This window comes from Hyperolius riggenbachi, chromosome 6 (assembly GCF_040937935.1).
Source record: "Hyperolius riggenbachi isolate aHypRig1 chromosome 6, aHypRig1.pri, whole genome shotgun sequence".
Taxonomy (NCBI): domain Eukaryota; kingdom Metazoa; phylum Chordata; class Amphibia; order Anura; family Hyperoliidae; genus Hyperolius; species Hyperolius riggenbachi.
Genome location: NC_090651.1, coordinates 177608169 through 177624373, shown reverse-complemented (window position 1 = coordinate 177624373; position 16205 = coordinate 177608169).

Sequence of the window (16205 nt, the reverse complement as noted above, 5' to 3'; positions counted from 1 at the left end):
TATACTACTTCTCCTGAGTACGGCGGTACCACATGTGTGGCATTTTTTTGCACCCTAAGTGCGCTGAGGGGCCCAAACTCCAATGAGTACCTTTAGGATTTCACAGGTCATTTTGCGACATTTGGTTTCAAGACTACTCCTCACGGTTTAGGGCCCCTAAAATGCCAGGGCAGTATAGGAACCCCACAAATGACCCCATTTTAGAAAGAAGATACCCCAAGGTATTCCGTTAGGAGTATGGTGAGTTCATAGAAGATTTTATTTTTTGTCACAAGTTAGCGGAAAATGACACTTTGTGAAAAAACACAATTAAAATCAATTTCCGCTAACTTGTGACAAAAAATAAAATCTTCTATGAACTCACCATACTCCTAACGGAATACCTTGGGGTATCTTCTTTCTAAAATGGGGTCATTTGTGGGGTTCCTATACTGCCTTGGCATTTTAGGGGCCCTAAACCGTGAGGAGTAGTCTTGAAACCAAATGTCGCAAAATGACCTGTGAAATCCTAAGGGTACTCATTGGACTTTGGGCCCCTTAGCGCAGTTAGGGTGCAAAAAAGTGCCACACATGTGGTATCGCCGTACTCAGGTGAAGTAGTATAATGTGTTTTGGGGTGTATTTTTACACATACCCATGCTGAGTGGGAGAAATATCTCTGTAAATAGACAATTGTGTGTAAAAAAAATCAAAAAATTGTCATTTACGGAGATATTTCTCCCACCCAGCATGGGTATGTGTACAAATACACCCCAAAACACATTATACTACTTCTCCTGAGTACGGCAATACCACATGTGTGGCACTTTTTTTCAGCCTAACTGTGCTAAGGGGCCCAAAGTCCAATGAGCATCTTTAGGCTTTACAGGGGTGCTTACAATTAGGCACCCCCCAAAATGCCAGGACAGTGAACACACCCCACAAATGACCCCATTTTGGAAAGTAGACACTTCAAGGTATTCAGAGAGGAGCATAGTGAGTCCGTGGCAGATTTCATTTTTTTTTGTCGCAAGTTAGAAGAAATGGAAACTTTTTTTTTTATTTTTTTTGTCACAAAGTGTCATTTTCCGCTAACTTGTGACAAAAAATAGAATCTTCTTTGAACTCACCATGCCTCTCACTGAATACTTTGGGATGTCTTCTTTCCAAAATGGGGTCATTTGGGGGGTATTTATACTATCCTGGAATTTTAGCACCTCATGAAACATGACAGGGGGTCAGAATAGTCAGAGATGCTTGAAAATAGGGAAATTCACTTTTGGCACCATAGTTTGTAAACGCTATAACTTTTACCCAATCCAATAAATATACACTGAATGTTTTTTTTTTTTATCAAAGACATGTAGCAGAATAACTTTCATGCTCAAATGTATAGGAAATTTTACTTTATTTGAAAAATGTCAGCACAGAAAGTTAAAAAAGTCATTTTTTTGACAAAATTCATGTCTTTTTTGACGAATATAATAAAAAGTAAAACTTGCAGCAGCAATCAAATAGCACTAAAAGAAATCTGTATTAGTGACAAGAAAAGTAGGTAAAATTCATTTAGGTGGTAGGTTGTATGACCGAGCAATAAACCGTGAAAGCTGCAGTGGTCTGAATGGAAAAAAAGGCTCTGGTCCTTAAAGGGGAACTGAAGAGAGAGGTATATGGAGGCTGTCATGTTTATTTCCTTTTAATCAATACCAGTTGCCTGGCAGCCCTGCTGGTCTATTTCTCTGCAGTAGTATCTGATTAAAACCAGAAACAAGCATGCAGCTAGTCTTGTCAGATCAGACTTATAAGTCTGAACCACTGAAACACCTGATCTGCTGCATGCTTGTTCAGGGGCTATGGCTAATAGTATTAGAGGCAGAGGATCAGCAGGGCTGCCAGGCAACTGGTATTGTCTAAAAGGAAATAAACATGACAGCCTCCATATACCTCTCTCTTCAGTTCCCCTTTAAGGGGCGAAAAGACTGTGGTCCTCAAGTGGTTAAATGGTATAATAACTGAGACATACGGGCAAATAAAATACATAGGTTTTAATTATGGTAGCGGGGATTATTTTAAAGCTATAATGGCCGAAAACTGAGAAATAATAAATTTTTTTCCATTTTTTTTCTTATTAATCCTGTTAAAATGCATTTATGGTAAAGTGGCTCTTAGCAAAATGTACCACCCACAGAAAGCCTAATTAGTGACGGAAAAAACAAGAAATAGATCAATAAATTGTGATAAGTAGTGATAAAGTTATTAGCGAATGAAAGGGAGGTGAAAATTGCTCCGATGCATAAGGTGAAAAATCCCCGCGGGCTGAAATGGTTAAATATAAACTCAAATTTATTTTTTACAGGCAGGGCATGATATATGAAGCTGGGAGATAACACTTTCTCCCAAGCAGCCAATAAAAGTGAAGCCTTTCCAGATTTGCATAGGCTTTGATTGGAGAGAGCTAATGCATGTTTGCACAGTCTGTTTATCCTTGTTGTTGTAGGCCTCTTTCACAGTGTGACGTTAAGGTCGCACGTTAGGGAAGATCACAACGCAGAGTAACGCACAGCAATGCAAAGTCTGTGCGACATTCACAGCGCACATTAGTGCATTCGTGAGTAACATGCTGCGTTTTGAAAGAGTGCTGCATGTTTTGCGTTCAGCAATAAATCTGCAGTGTTGGAGATGTTGCACATGCTCAGTAATGACAACAATGAATATTGGAGAAAAAAAATTGTGACGCATGCGCCGTTAACGTTCTATCTGACTATGCGCCGATTTCATGCTATCTGACGCATGCGCTGTTTTCGTTCTACTTCAAATACATGTATTTTTTGTTTGATTAGCTACAGCGCATGCTCCAGTCGTTTTTCGAATTTATATGCAATAATAATGCATATTTTGTGTGCCCGAAGTGATGTATGTAGTAAAATTTAGGTAAAACCATAATTTAGATTACAATTTTATAAAGATTTGAAATGAATAATAAAGTGCGTCAATAAGGTCGCACCGGAATGCATAATTAAGTGCGCTAATAAGGTCGCACTAGTCAGACATCATTAATTAGTACCACTATACTGTAAATAATTGTTTTTTTGGAATGGTATTTGTTCTCATCAACTACAACATGGTTGGTTGTGGAAAGGCAGTAGCACGTGGAGGTGCCAGTGGAAAGGGAAAAGCATAGCGCAAGCGCTTTCTGTTTGATGTGGAGGATCTGGTGGCTAGGGTCCAAGCCAAGCCGCAACTATATGACCAGCAGCATCCTAAATATAAGGACACTGCTGCCAATGCCATCATTTGGGAGAAGATAACTGCCTCATTCTATGCGGATTGGCAAAATGAGGAAAATAAACTTGCGAAAAGTAAGTAGCCTTGTGAAACGATGTTAAAGTCGCATATTTTTTAATTGATACAAACTTTGTAATTATGTTGTTTTTATTTGTTATATATGTTACGGCCAGAACCCGAAGTTTGGCCACTTCTAGTTCTGCCCGGCCACTTCGGGTTCTGGCCGGCCAATGTGCAAAGTGGCCGCTGCGGCCAATGTGAGTAATGGAATGATTCATGTAACATGAATGTATCTTCTGGCCGCAGCGCAGCGGCCAAATGTATCGCAACCTAGTTCATTTAATGACATTAAGCCGGCGGCAATGAAACAGATGAAGCCGCCGGCTTTTGCTCTGCCTCTCTCTCCTTCTCTTACTATTGGCAGCCGGTGGGGACACGCGTGTCCCCTCCAGAGTCGTTCGTCGCGGGAGGGAAGCCTGCCATTCTTGCAGAGCGGGTGCTGGCAGAAGCAATGTCTGCAGCCTCCCCGCTCTGCTTTCCCTGGCGCGACGAACGACTCTCGGACACGCGTGTCCCTGCCGGCTGGCCATAAGAAAAGGAGAGAGAGGCAGGGGGGGGGGGGGGGGGGAGAGGCAGAGCAAAAGCCGGCGGCTTCCTCTGTTTCATTGCCACCGGCTTAATGTCATTAAATTAACTAGGTTGCGATACATTTGCCCGCTGCGCTGCGGCTAGAAGATACATTCATTTTACATGAATCATTCCATTCCTCACATTGGCCGCAGCGCAGCGGCCACTTCGCACATTGCCCGGCCAGAACCAGAAGTAGCCGGCCAGAAATAGAAGTGGCCAAATTTCGGGTTCTGGCCGTAACATATATAAGAATGGAATGAGAAATATTGATCACAAGGGCTTATTAATCAGGTGTGTGGTGGGAACGCCATTTGATGTGTAATTAACCCCTGGCCTCTCTTCCTCACAAGTGTATGTTAACCTCCTGGGCCCTTGCTGAGTGTTGCATGTTCACCTGTAATGAAGGCTTTATTCGTGGCCTTTTCCAGTGCCTGGCATTGTCCTCATTTGGCACCGTTCCTGTACCACATGACACCACCACATACACTGATGTCAGTACATGCCCTGGCGTCACATGGTACATGTGTTCGCTGTGGCATTCATGAAGATGCAGGATAGAGGACCAGGCAAGGAATCACGCCTGCATGACTTGCGAGTATGGAACACTCACCGCGGGCCCAGGGAGGCAGATAACATGAGGGAGTGTCGCAAGCACATGAGTGATTTCAACCAGATTGTTGCAGAAATGTATTGCCAATCTAACTTCATTGTGTGGTTAATCAATAGATATGTCTTTGATTAGATTCAATTATAGAGGTATCTATGTCTAAGTCAATCTGCTGTCAAATCGAAGGGGGGTATGTCCTCCTAAAGGTGGCCACACACCATACAATGTTCTTTCAATCTGGCTGTACAATCAATCTCCAAGTGCTCTTATAGTACAGTCAGTAGAAGGTATACATTAGCTGCCCACGGCCTCCTCTTGTACATTACCTGTCCACTAGCTCTGGCTGTACTCTGTTCTTCAAACATGGTCACCATGTGGTTGATTAGTAATGTGGCTGAATGTGTGTATGGAGAATGGAGTGCACCAGGAGCTAGCAGAGGGACAAGTGGAGGCAGCAGACAGGTAATGTATATTTTGCAGCAGGGTGAAATTTAACATTGAGGGGACATTGTTGATGGTTTAGAAGCATTGGTCAATCGTGCACAAATTGCACACCGTTCCCACCACACATGTGATCAACCAAGTCAGCCCAACATCTTCCAGCACATGCGATTCACAATGCAACCAATTTTCATCTTGAAACCAGTCGCATTGGCGGTCGGTCATGCACTTTGTGGCACTGTTTTTCATCTTATTCGTTTATAATAATCAAATCGGATAGTCCATGTAATGATTGGTGTCAGCAAGTAACAGAATTCTGATTATGAGGTGATCTGCAGTATCACATATAATGCAGATATATACCTGATTATATGATGATCTGCAGAATCACCAATAATACAAGTATACAACCAGCTAATGTGATAGCAAGGTAAGTGCTTGGTGTAACAGTAGTACTGATAGATTTAGCTAGGCCACACCAGTGGAGCTGGTGGGCACTAACAGTACAAAAACCCCTCACCAGAGACCAGGGCCCTCTGGTGAGAGTAGAGTGGTCAGACTAAACGAGTTGGCAACAGACTGGCAGATACGGTACAAAGTCAGAAGGCAGAGGCAAGAAGGTTATAACAGGCAGAGTCAGCAACAAGATCAGATGGGCAGAAGTGCAGAATCACTGAGAGTAAGAATAGTCAGAACGAGCAAGAGTCATACACAAATAATACAATATTCAATTATAATTATGGCTATCAAAGAATCCTATCACTGTGTGAAATCCCCGGTTTCCTCCCGGATCAAAGCACACTGGATCTCTCTAAGGTCTGAGCGCTAACACAAAGTATTCGCATCAGCAGACAAGTTGCGAGTGATTTGGAGAAGCTTAAGAAGCAGAGGAGACCCCTCCGGGACGCCCCCTCTCATCAACCAATGAGGAGTGGCGAGCATCTCCTCTGATGTCAGCCGACCAGCCGGTCAGCTGACATGCCTCCTCCCCGCATAAAGGTCTTGTCTATGCGCGCGCACACGCGGCATTGCAACCCTATGTGCTGCGACAACTCGGCACCCAAGACCTCTCCTCAGGTCCATACCCCTTCCAATGAACAAGGTACTGTATCGAGTTACGCACCGTACAAGAATCCAAAATCGGTTTAATCTCATACTCAGGTTCACCATCAATCACCACAGGGGGGGGGGGGGGGCGGGGAGGGGAGAGGAATCCACATGCACAGCCGGCTTCAACAGAGACACATGGAATGATTTTACACCTTTCATACTGGGTGGCAGAGAAATGACATAAGAGACATTATTAATCTTTTTAGAAACAGGGTATGGGCCTATAAACCTGGGGCCCAGCTTTGCTGAAGGCTGTTTCAGAGCCAGATGTCGGGTTGAAACCCACACCATGTCTCCTGGTACGAATTCCCATTCCACTGACCGCATTTTATCTGCCTGTTTTTTCTGGGTCTGAAAGGCCTTTTCCAAATTCCTTTTAACCATACTCCAAATCTCCTTTAATGCTCCCTGCCAATCTTCCAGCGCAGGAAAAGGAGAAGAAACCACTGACAACGGGAAAAACGTTGGGTATCTCCCGTCACCACCTGAAAGGGAGAAAAGCCAGAAGAGGAACTTTTCAAGTTGTTATGCGCGAATTCCGCAAATGGCAAAAATTTCGCCCATTCCAATTGCGCACCAGCCACATAGCATCTAACCTTAACAAGCAAACTGCGCCTGCCCGAAATAGTCAATACAAATGTCCTAAAATAATCTCAGTTAGAGTGTTCGCTATCAAAGAGTTCAGCAAAGTTCATAACAAGATGAGTGACAGCGCTCCTCTCCTGTAGCTCAATTCAATACCTGCAAAAAATTAAAACATGCTCCACATAGTGCATTACTGTATATATACATAGAATCTCGTTACTCCCAGTGACAATAAGTGCAGCACACGTGATCATTCAGTGCTAAAACCACAAATCCAACTTCCCAGTATATTAGCCGCTCACCGGAAAAAATCCACCTCACATCCAGGTGGGTCTAGCGTTTTTGTGATCAACCAATGACTAGGCTCTTAGGCTCGTTCCTTCCAGATAATAAAGCTTTAATCCAGATTCATATAAAACACAAACAGATAAAAAATCCTCATAGCGTAACTAGATAAAAACAAAGTATGCAACCTGCGCTATACAGCGCACTTACTCAATCCTGGTGAGTGTCGCGCTTATCGGGTTGATTAACCCAGCGGTTATCCCTCATGTGGCATCGGCGTCCCGCTCCTCCACCGTGGTGTATCCGCTAGTTTACAATTTTAGATCCTGGCCAGCCGGCGAATGTTTCCGCACCTAGTGACGTCAGTCGCATCTGACTCCGCCCTACGCGTTTCGTCCAATGGACTCATCAGGAGCTGACGTCACAGGTGCGGCCGACGTCTTTTATGCCACTAAGTCCCACCTCTCCCTTGATGGAACGCATTGCGTCATATGACAGCGTAATTGGACTATCACTTCCTTTCTTTTGTTTTTCTTTCAATCAACTTTATTTGGAGGATTCCCCCCGCTCAATTCTATTTTTTTTAGCGCCATCTAGTGACTTTTGCGCTAACTGCTCTTATATTTTTGTTTGGATAGCTGGATAAAAGATTTTTTCTCTAGAACATGCCTAAAATTAAATTAAATTCACAAACATAGATTGCCGAATGCCCTCATGGTGATCTATTGCACTTTTGCTACACCCCCCGGCCCCTCGGGGCTAGTGTATTATATGTACGGTATATTACATCTGCCTCTCCAACCCCCAAATAATGACCTAGAATATCTATATATCTGAACCGCTGGGTCAAACTCCCTTTTGGGACATAATAGCAAACCAGTATGTATCTACATAGACAGTTTATGTATGCCCCTATTGCCTCTGTTTACATGCCCCCACTATACAATAGTGGTTGCCACAGAGGGAGAGTCATGTGACACCCTTGTTAGACTTTTAATTTACTCTGTGCCCCCTTGAGCCCTACATTTCCCATATCCCCTAGATCTGTGTGGTGCTGGGTCCCCTTTGTGTACATAGGGTGACAGGACTCTCGGCATTGCAACCTTTCACCATTTTACCTATACCCCCAATGTATTCTATTAAATATCGTTGCTAATAAAACAGTTGAGATCAAACTCTACATTTAAACCTCCTGGTACCAGTGTTTTTAAATAGTATATCCATCGACCTTCCGCTTGGGAAATGTCCTTCACTAAACTGGAGCCTCTCCACTTCTTAGTGTGTGCCTCTATCCCCATGAACCTCAAACCAGTGGGATCACAATTATGAAACATCCTGAAGTGGTTGGAAACATTATGGGAGATTAGCCCTTTTCTTATGTTGGCCACATGTTCCCCCATTCTTTTGTGCAATTTCCTTGTGGTCCGTCCTATGTATTCCAAATTGCATGGACACCATAGGATGTAGATGACTCCCTTCGTATTACATGTGATACATTGTTTGATTGGGTGTTGTCTGCCCGTGTTCCTAGATACAATGGAGGCTCCTCTTTGGGGTTTTGACTCCAAGCACCCCCGGCAGCCCCGACATGGGAAGAAACCTTTTTGCCCCAACAAGTCTGTTTCCCTTATGTATGGGGGGTCAATAAAGCTTGAGACCAACTGGGATCTAAGATTAGGGGCTTTTTAGTATATAAAACCTTGTCGGTTCGGTATGACCCCATTTAGGGTGCCATCTAATTGCAGGATATTCCAGTGTTTCCTAAACAGACGCTCCACATCCTTGTGTTGGGCATTATAGTCCAACAGGATATCGAACTCTCTGCTTTTCCTTTTATTAACATTGTCGTCTCCAACATGATTTTCCAAAAGGGTCCTTCTGTCTATGGTAGCTATTTGGTTAACCTGACGCTCTAGATCCATACTCTCATAGCCTTTTTCAATAAATCTGTTTACCAATGTCTGGCTTTGCTGCTTGAAATCTGCAATATCAGTGCAGTTTCGTCTTATACGCAGCAGCTGGCCCTTGGGAATGTTGTCCAACCACCTTCTGTGGTGGCAACTCCCTTTTGGTATGTACCCATTCTTATCTGTTGGCTTGAAGTATGTTTTTGTACTCAATCCGTCATTATGTTTCCTAATAACCAAATCCAGGAATTCCACCTGTTCACTAGCTACATTAAACGAGATCTTTACGGGGGTCCAATGGTCGTTTATTACTGCACAGAACTCATCCAATTGTTGTATTGACCCCTTCCAGACAAAAAACAGGTCGTCAATAAATCTATTCCAACTTGCTATGTTCTGTGCCCCCGGTAATGATAAAATCTCCTCCTCCCATTTATTCATATATATATTGGCTACTGATGGGGCGAACTTAGCCCCCATCGCACATCCTGTGATTTGTAGGTAGTAGGTGTGGTTGTACCAAAAATAGTTGTGATGCAATGAGTAGTCTAATAGTCGCAATATGAATTTAATTTGTTCACTTTTCAGCTCCGCTTGCTGTATCAATGCTTCTTTTACCCGTTCATTCCTTGTTGGTGGGGGATGATAGTATACAGGGATGTTACGTCCCCTGTCACTAGAATGTCTCCCTCATTAATCTGTATATTCTGCAACTTCTGTAACAAATGTTTTGTATCCTTCAATAAATATGGCAGGGTTTTTACTATACTTTGCAAAAACCAGTCTATATATTCCCCCACTCTTTGGGTCAGGGAGCCCACTCCACTGACAATGGGTCTTCCCGGGGGATTCTCCACATTTTTGTGCACCTTGGGATTAAAATATATGACAGGTATGCGGGGGTATGTGGGCAGTAAATATTTCAATTCATTGGTGGAAATAATGGTGTCTTTTTCCCCTTGTATCAATATCCTTTTCAATGTTTCCTTGTATTCCACCATGGGGTTTTTAGTTAGTTTTTTGTAGGTGTACTCGTCACTCAATATTCTATTCATTTCTCCGTTGTATTGCTTTGAATTCATTATTACTAACCCACCCCCCTTATCAGCAGGTTTTAAAATCAGATCTTTATTTTCCACTAATTCCATAATTTGCTGGTTAATTTTTCTACCATTTTTCTGTGCTTTAATCTACAATGTATCTAGGTCCTGAAGGATGGCTTTCTTGAAAGTTTCAGTGGTAAAGGGCATGCGCCCAGAACCCGGGGGGACATGGTCTCATTAGCTCATTATATTCTGTTTTAAATAGCCCACCGGCTTCCTTTTCTCATGCCTACGTGAAAAGTTGGGAGCGTGACCTAAAGGGATCCAAGGATAAAGAAGATTGGAGGTCAGTTTGGGATACTATTAATCATATTTCTATTAATACGAACCTGGTAGAATCCTCTTTTAAGATCCTAATGAGATGGTACTGGGTGCCAGCTAGACTGGTGCATCTGGGCGGGTCTGGCTCCTGTTTTCGAGGCTGCGCAACTAAAGGGGATCTACTTCACACTTTTTGGAAGTGTCCTATGCTAACCCGCTTCTGGACTAAAGTTTATAAACTGCTGCAAGCAGTTTTTTACCCCCCCCCCCCTTCAGAAGGACCCCTGGTCAGCTCTATTGCACTTCAAAATAGATTCTCTCTCAAAACACCAGAGGGCACTATGCCACTTTATCTTTGTTGCGGCCAAGCAAACAATAGCCAGAGCCTGGAAACAGCAAATGGTATCATTTGAGGAAGTTAAGAATAGGATTAACAACTTCATGACACAAGAAAGGCTGGCAGGAATACTCATGGATAGGCTGGCAAGGGTCGACAAGATCTGGCAGCCCTGGAAGGATTACCTTACCATAACAGGCAGGGGATAATACCCTAGTCAGGAGTGCCCTGCAGAATCTTGGAGCGTGTGGCTGTGGTCCTGGTGCATGAGTCCTTCTTTTCTCTTCTCTTCTTTTCCTTTCTTTTCTTTTCCTCTTTCCTTCCTTTTCTCCTTCTCTCTGGGATGGGGGGGTGGGGGGTGGGTTATGGGTGGGAGGCCCTTCAGGGAAGGGAAAAGGGTCAGTTGAGGGACCAAGTCCACCACTGCCAGGGGAGATCGGCTGTCCTGGGTCGACGTCCCCTGCTAGATGTATATTGGGGTGGCTCTTTGCCCTCCCACCTTTAATTGTTACTGTGCGGTATGTCATCTTTTGCCTTTGTGATGTATGCTAAGCTAACATGGTTATTGTCATGCTGTCCAGTTCAGGGTGAATATTGATCCCTCACTGGAGTTGTATCTTATTATTTTTTAAAAATTCTCAATAAAATATTTGAAAGAGAAAGTTTCAGTGGTATTTTCTTTATACCAAAACGAAGAATGGGAAGGGGGAGAGAAAAGAACAGGAGAGGAACTTGGGGAGGCCGAAGAGAGAAACATAAAAAGGCGCAAGTAAAGGGAGAGGGGATCTTTAATATCAGTGGGATCCCTTTAACCAACTCACAGCTTAAATTGCTGGATAAAGGCCTCAACTATGCCCCCCCTAAGAAATTAAACAAATTCGGTGTCTATCTGGACGTCAATAAATACATTAGACGATTAAATCAGAAAAAATATTTTTTTAATAGAGGGGGTCCTAACACAAGGGCGAACCCGGTTCCCCAAGAATTTGTCCACACGGGATTGAAGAACAAATCCCTATTTAACCCTCCGGACCACACGAAAGAAAATACCACTGAAACTTTCAAGAAAGCCATCCTTCAGGACCTAGATACATTGGAGATTAAAGCACAGAAAAATGGTAGAAAAATTAACCAGCAAATTATGGAATTAGTGGAAAATAAAGATCTGATTTTAAAACCTGCTGATAAGGGGGGTGGGTTAGTAATAATGAATTCAAAGCAATACAACGGAGAAATGAATAGAATATTGAGTGACGAGTACACCTACAAAAAACTAACTAAAAACCCCACGGTGGAATACAAGGAAACATTGAAAAGGATATTGATACAAGGGGAAAAAGACACCATTATTTCCACCAATGAATTGAAATATTTACTGCCCACATACCCCCGCATACCTGTCATATATTTTAATCCCAAGGTGCACAAAAATGTGGAGAACCCCCCGGGAAGACCCATTGTCAGTGGAGTGGGCTCCCTGACCCAAAGAGTGGGGGAATATATAGACTGGTTTTTGCAAAGTATAGTAAAAACCCTGCCATATTTATTGAAGGATACAAAACATTTGTTACAGAAGTTGCAGAATATACAGATTAATGAGGGAGACATTCTAGTGACAGGGGACGTAACATCCCTGTATACTATCATCCCCCACCAACAAGGAATGAAAGCGGTAGAAGAAGCATTGATACAGCAAGCGGAGCTGAAAAGTGAACAAATTAAATTCATATTGTGACTATTAGACTACTCATTGCATCACAACTATTTTTGGTACAACCACACCTACTACCTACAAATCACAGGATGTGCGATGGGGGCTAAGTTCGCCCCATCAGTAGCCAATATATATATGAATAAATGGGAGGAGATTTTATCATTACCGGGGGCACAGAACATAGCAAGTTGGAATAGATTTATTGACAACCTTTTTTTTGTCTGGAAGGGGTCAATACAACAATTGGATAAGTTCTGTGCAGTAATAAACGACCATTGGACCCCCGTAAAGATCTCGTTTAATGTAGCTAGTGAACAGGTGGAATTCCTGGATTTGGTTATTAGGAAACATAATGACGGATTGAGTACAAAAACATACTTCAAGCCAACAGATAAGAATGGGTACATACCAAAAGGGAGTTGCCACCACAGAAGGTGGTTGGACAACATTCCCAAGGGCCAGCTGCTGCGTATAAGACGAAACTGCACTGATATTGCAGATTTCAAGCAGCAAAGCCAGACATTGGTAAACAGATTTATTGAAAAAGGCTATGAGAGTATGGATCTAGAGCGTCAGGTTAACCAAATAGCTACCATAGACAGAAGGACCCTTTTGGAAAATCATGTTGGAGACGACAATGTTAATAAAAGGAAAAGCAGAGAGTTCGATATCCTGTTGGACTATAATGCCCAACACAAGGATGTGGAGCGTCTGTTTAGGAAACACTGGAATATCCTGCAATTAGATGGCACCCTAAATGGGGTCATACCGAACCGACCAGTTTTTATATACTAAAAAGCCCCTAATCTTAGATCCCAGTTGGTCTCAAGCTTTATTGACCCCCCACGCATAAGGGAAACAGACTTGTTGGGGCAAAAAGGTTTCTTCCCATGTCGGGGCTGCCGGGGGTGCTTGGAGGCAAAACCCCAAAGAGGAGCCTCCATTGTATCTAGGAACACGGGCAGACAACACCCAATCAAACAATGTATCACATGTAATACGAAGGGAGTCATCTACATCCTATGGTGTCCATGCAATTTGGAATACATAGGACGGACCACAAGGAAATTGCACAAAAGAATGGGGGAACATGTGGCCAACATAAGAAAAGGGCTAATCTCCCATAATGTTTCCAACCACTTCAGGATGTTTCATAATTGTGATCCCACTGGTTTGAGGTTCATGGGGATAGAGGCAGACACTAAGAAGTGGAGAGGCTCCAGTTTAGTGAAGGACATTTCCCAAGCGGAAGGTCGATGGATATACTATTTAAAAACACTGGTACCAGGAGGTTTAAATGTAGAGTTTGATCTCAACTGTTTTATTAGCAACGATATTTAATAGAATACATTGGGGGTATAGGTAAAATGGTGAAAGGTTGCAATGCCGAGAGTCCTGTCACCCTATGTACACAAAGGGGACCCAGCACCACACAGATCTAGGGGATATGGGAAATGTAGGGCTCAAGGGGGCACAGAGTAAATTAAAAGTCTAACAAGGGTGTCACATGACTCTCCCTCTGTGGCAACCACTATTGTATAGTGGGGGCATGTAAACAGAGGCAATAGGGGCATACATAAACTGTCTATGTAGATACATACTGGTTTGCTATTATGTCCCAAAAGGGAGTTTGACCCAGCGGTTCAGATATATAGATATTCTAGGTCATTATTTGGGGGTTGGAGAGGCAGATGTAATATACATATAATACACTAGCCCCGAGGGGCCGGGGGGTGTAGCAAAAGTGCAATAGATCACCATGAGGGCATTCGGCAATCTATGTTTGTGAATTTAATTTAATTTTAGGCATGTTCTAGAGAAAAAATCTTTTAAATCCAGCTATCCAAACAAAAATATAAGAGCAGTTAGCGCAAAAGTCACTAGATGGCGCTAAAAAAAATAGAATTGAGCGGGGGGAATCCTCCAAATAAAGTTGATTGAAAGAAAAACAAAAGAAAGGAAGTGATAGTCCAATTACGCTGTCATATGACGCAATGCGTTCCATCAAGGGAGAGGTGGGACTTAGTGGCATAAAAGACGTCGGCCGCACCTGTGACGTCAGCTCCTGATGAGTCCATTGGACGAAACGCGTAGGGCGGAGTCAGGTGCGACTGACGTCACTAGGTGCGGAAACATTCGCCGGCTGGCCGGGATCCAAAATTGTAAACTAGCGGATACACCACGGTGGAGGAGCGGGACGCCGATGCCACATGAGGGATAACCGCTGGGTTAATCAACCCGATAAGCGCGACACTCACCAGGATTGAGTAAGTGCGCTGTATAGCGCAGGTTGCATACTTTGTTTTTATCTAGTTACGCTATGAGGATTTTTTATCTGTTTGTGTTTTATATGAATCTGGATTAAAGCTTTATTATCTGGAAGGAACGAGCCTAAGAGCCTAGTCATTGGTTGATCACAAAAACGCTAGACCCACCTGGATGTGAGGTGGATTTTTTCCAGTGAGCGGCTAATATACTGGGAAGTTGGATTTGTGGTTTTAGCACTGAATGATCACGTGTGCTGCACTTATTGTCACTGGGAGTAACGAGATTCTATGTATATATACAGTAATGCACTATGTGGAGCATGTTTTAATTTTTTGCAGGTATTGAATTGAGCTACAGGAGAGGAGCGCTGTCACTCATCTTGTTATGAACATAGCATCTAAGGAACTGTTCTAAGGACTGGTTAACCCTTTCAGTTTGTCCATTGGTCTGTGGGTGGTGGCCGGAGGAAAATGATAGGTCCATCCCCAGATGATGACAAAAGGCTCTCCAGAATCTGGACACGAACTGAACCGCCCTATCTGACACCACATTCTCCGGGATGCCATGCAACCAGAAAATGTGCTGAATGAAGAGATCCGCCAATTCTTGGGCAGAGGGGAATCCGTCCAGAGGAATGAAATGAGCCATCTTGCTGAACCTATTGACTACCACCCAGATGACCGTTTTTCCCTCGGACCTGGGGAGTTCCCCCACAAAGTCCATGGACAAATGGGTCCATGGCTCCTTAGGCACTGCCAATGATTGAAGAGTACCCACAGGAGCCTGACAGGATGGCTTGTTCCTGGCACAAGTGGAACAAACTTTCACAAACTCTTTACAAACAAGAGCTAAAGATGGCCACCAGACACATCTGGAAAGCAAATCCTGTGTCCGAGCAGCCCCAGGGTGCCCTGCATTCTTATGTGCATGAAACAACTGCAAGATCTGCAGGAGAAAGGGAAGTGGTACAAATAGAACCCCCTCAGGTTTCCCCTCGGGAACATCTTGTTGATAGGGGCCTAAAGTGGTGGACCAATCTTCCCAAGTCTCAGTGGCCGCTATGACCACTTTCTCTGGAAGAATGCTCTCAAGGGTTGGTGACTGAACTGTCTCAGGCTCAAAACATCTAGACAGGGCATCTGCTTTAACATTTTTACTACCTGGCTTATAGGTAATCACGAACCTGAATCTCGAGAAAAATAGGGACCAGCGAGCCTGTCGAGGACTAAGTCTCTTAGCCCCTTCTATGTATTCAAAATTCTTATGGTCCGTATAGACCGTGATCGTATGTTCTGCCCCCTCGAGCCAATGGCGCCATTCCTCAAATGCAAGTTTGATGGCCAGAAGCTCCCTGTTTCCAATATCGTAATTTCTATCAGCGGGGGAGAACTTACGTGAGAAAAATGCACAGGGGTGCAACCTGCCTTGATAACCAGAGTGTTGTGACAGTACAGCCCCGACCCCAACCTCTGATGCATCCACCTCCACAATGAAGGGAAGAGTGATATCCACATGCTGCAAGATAGGAGCGGAACAAAACAGCTGCTTTAATGATGAAAAAGCAGAGTGTGCTTCTGCTGACCAGTTATAAGTATCCGCCCCTTTCTTGGTGAGCTTGGTGAGAGGTGCTACTACAGAGGAGAATCCTTTAATAAATCTTCTATAATAATTAGCGAAGCCTATGAATCTCTGG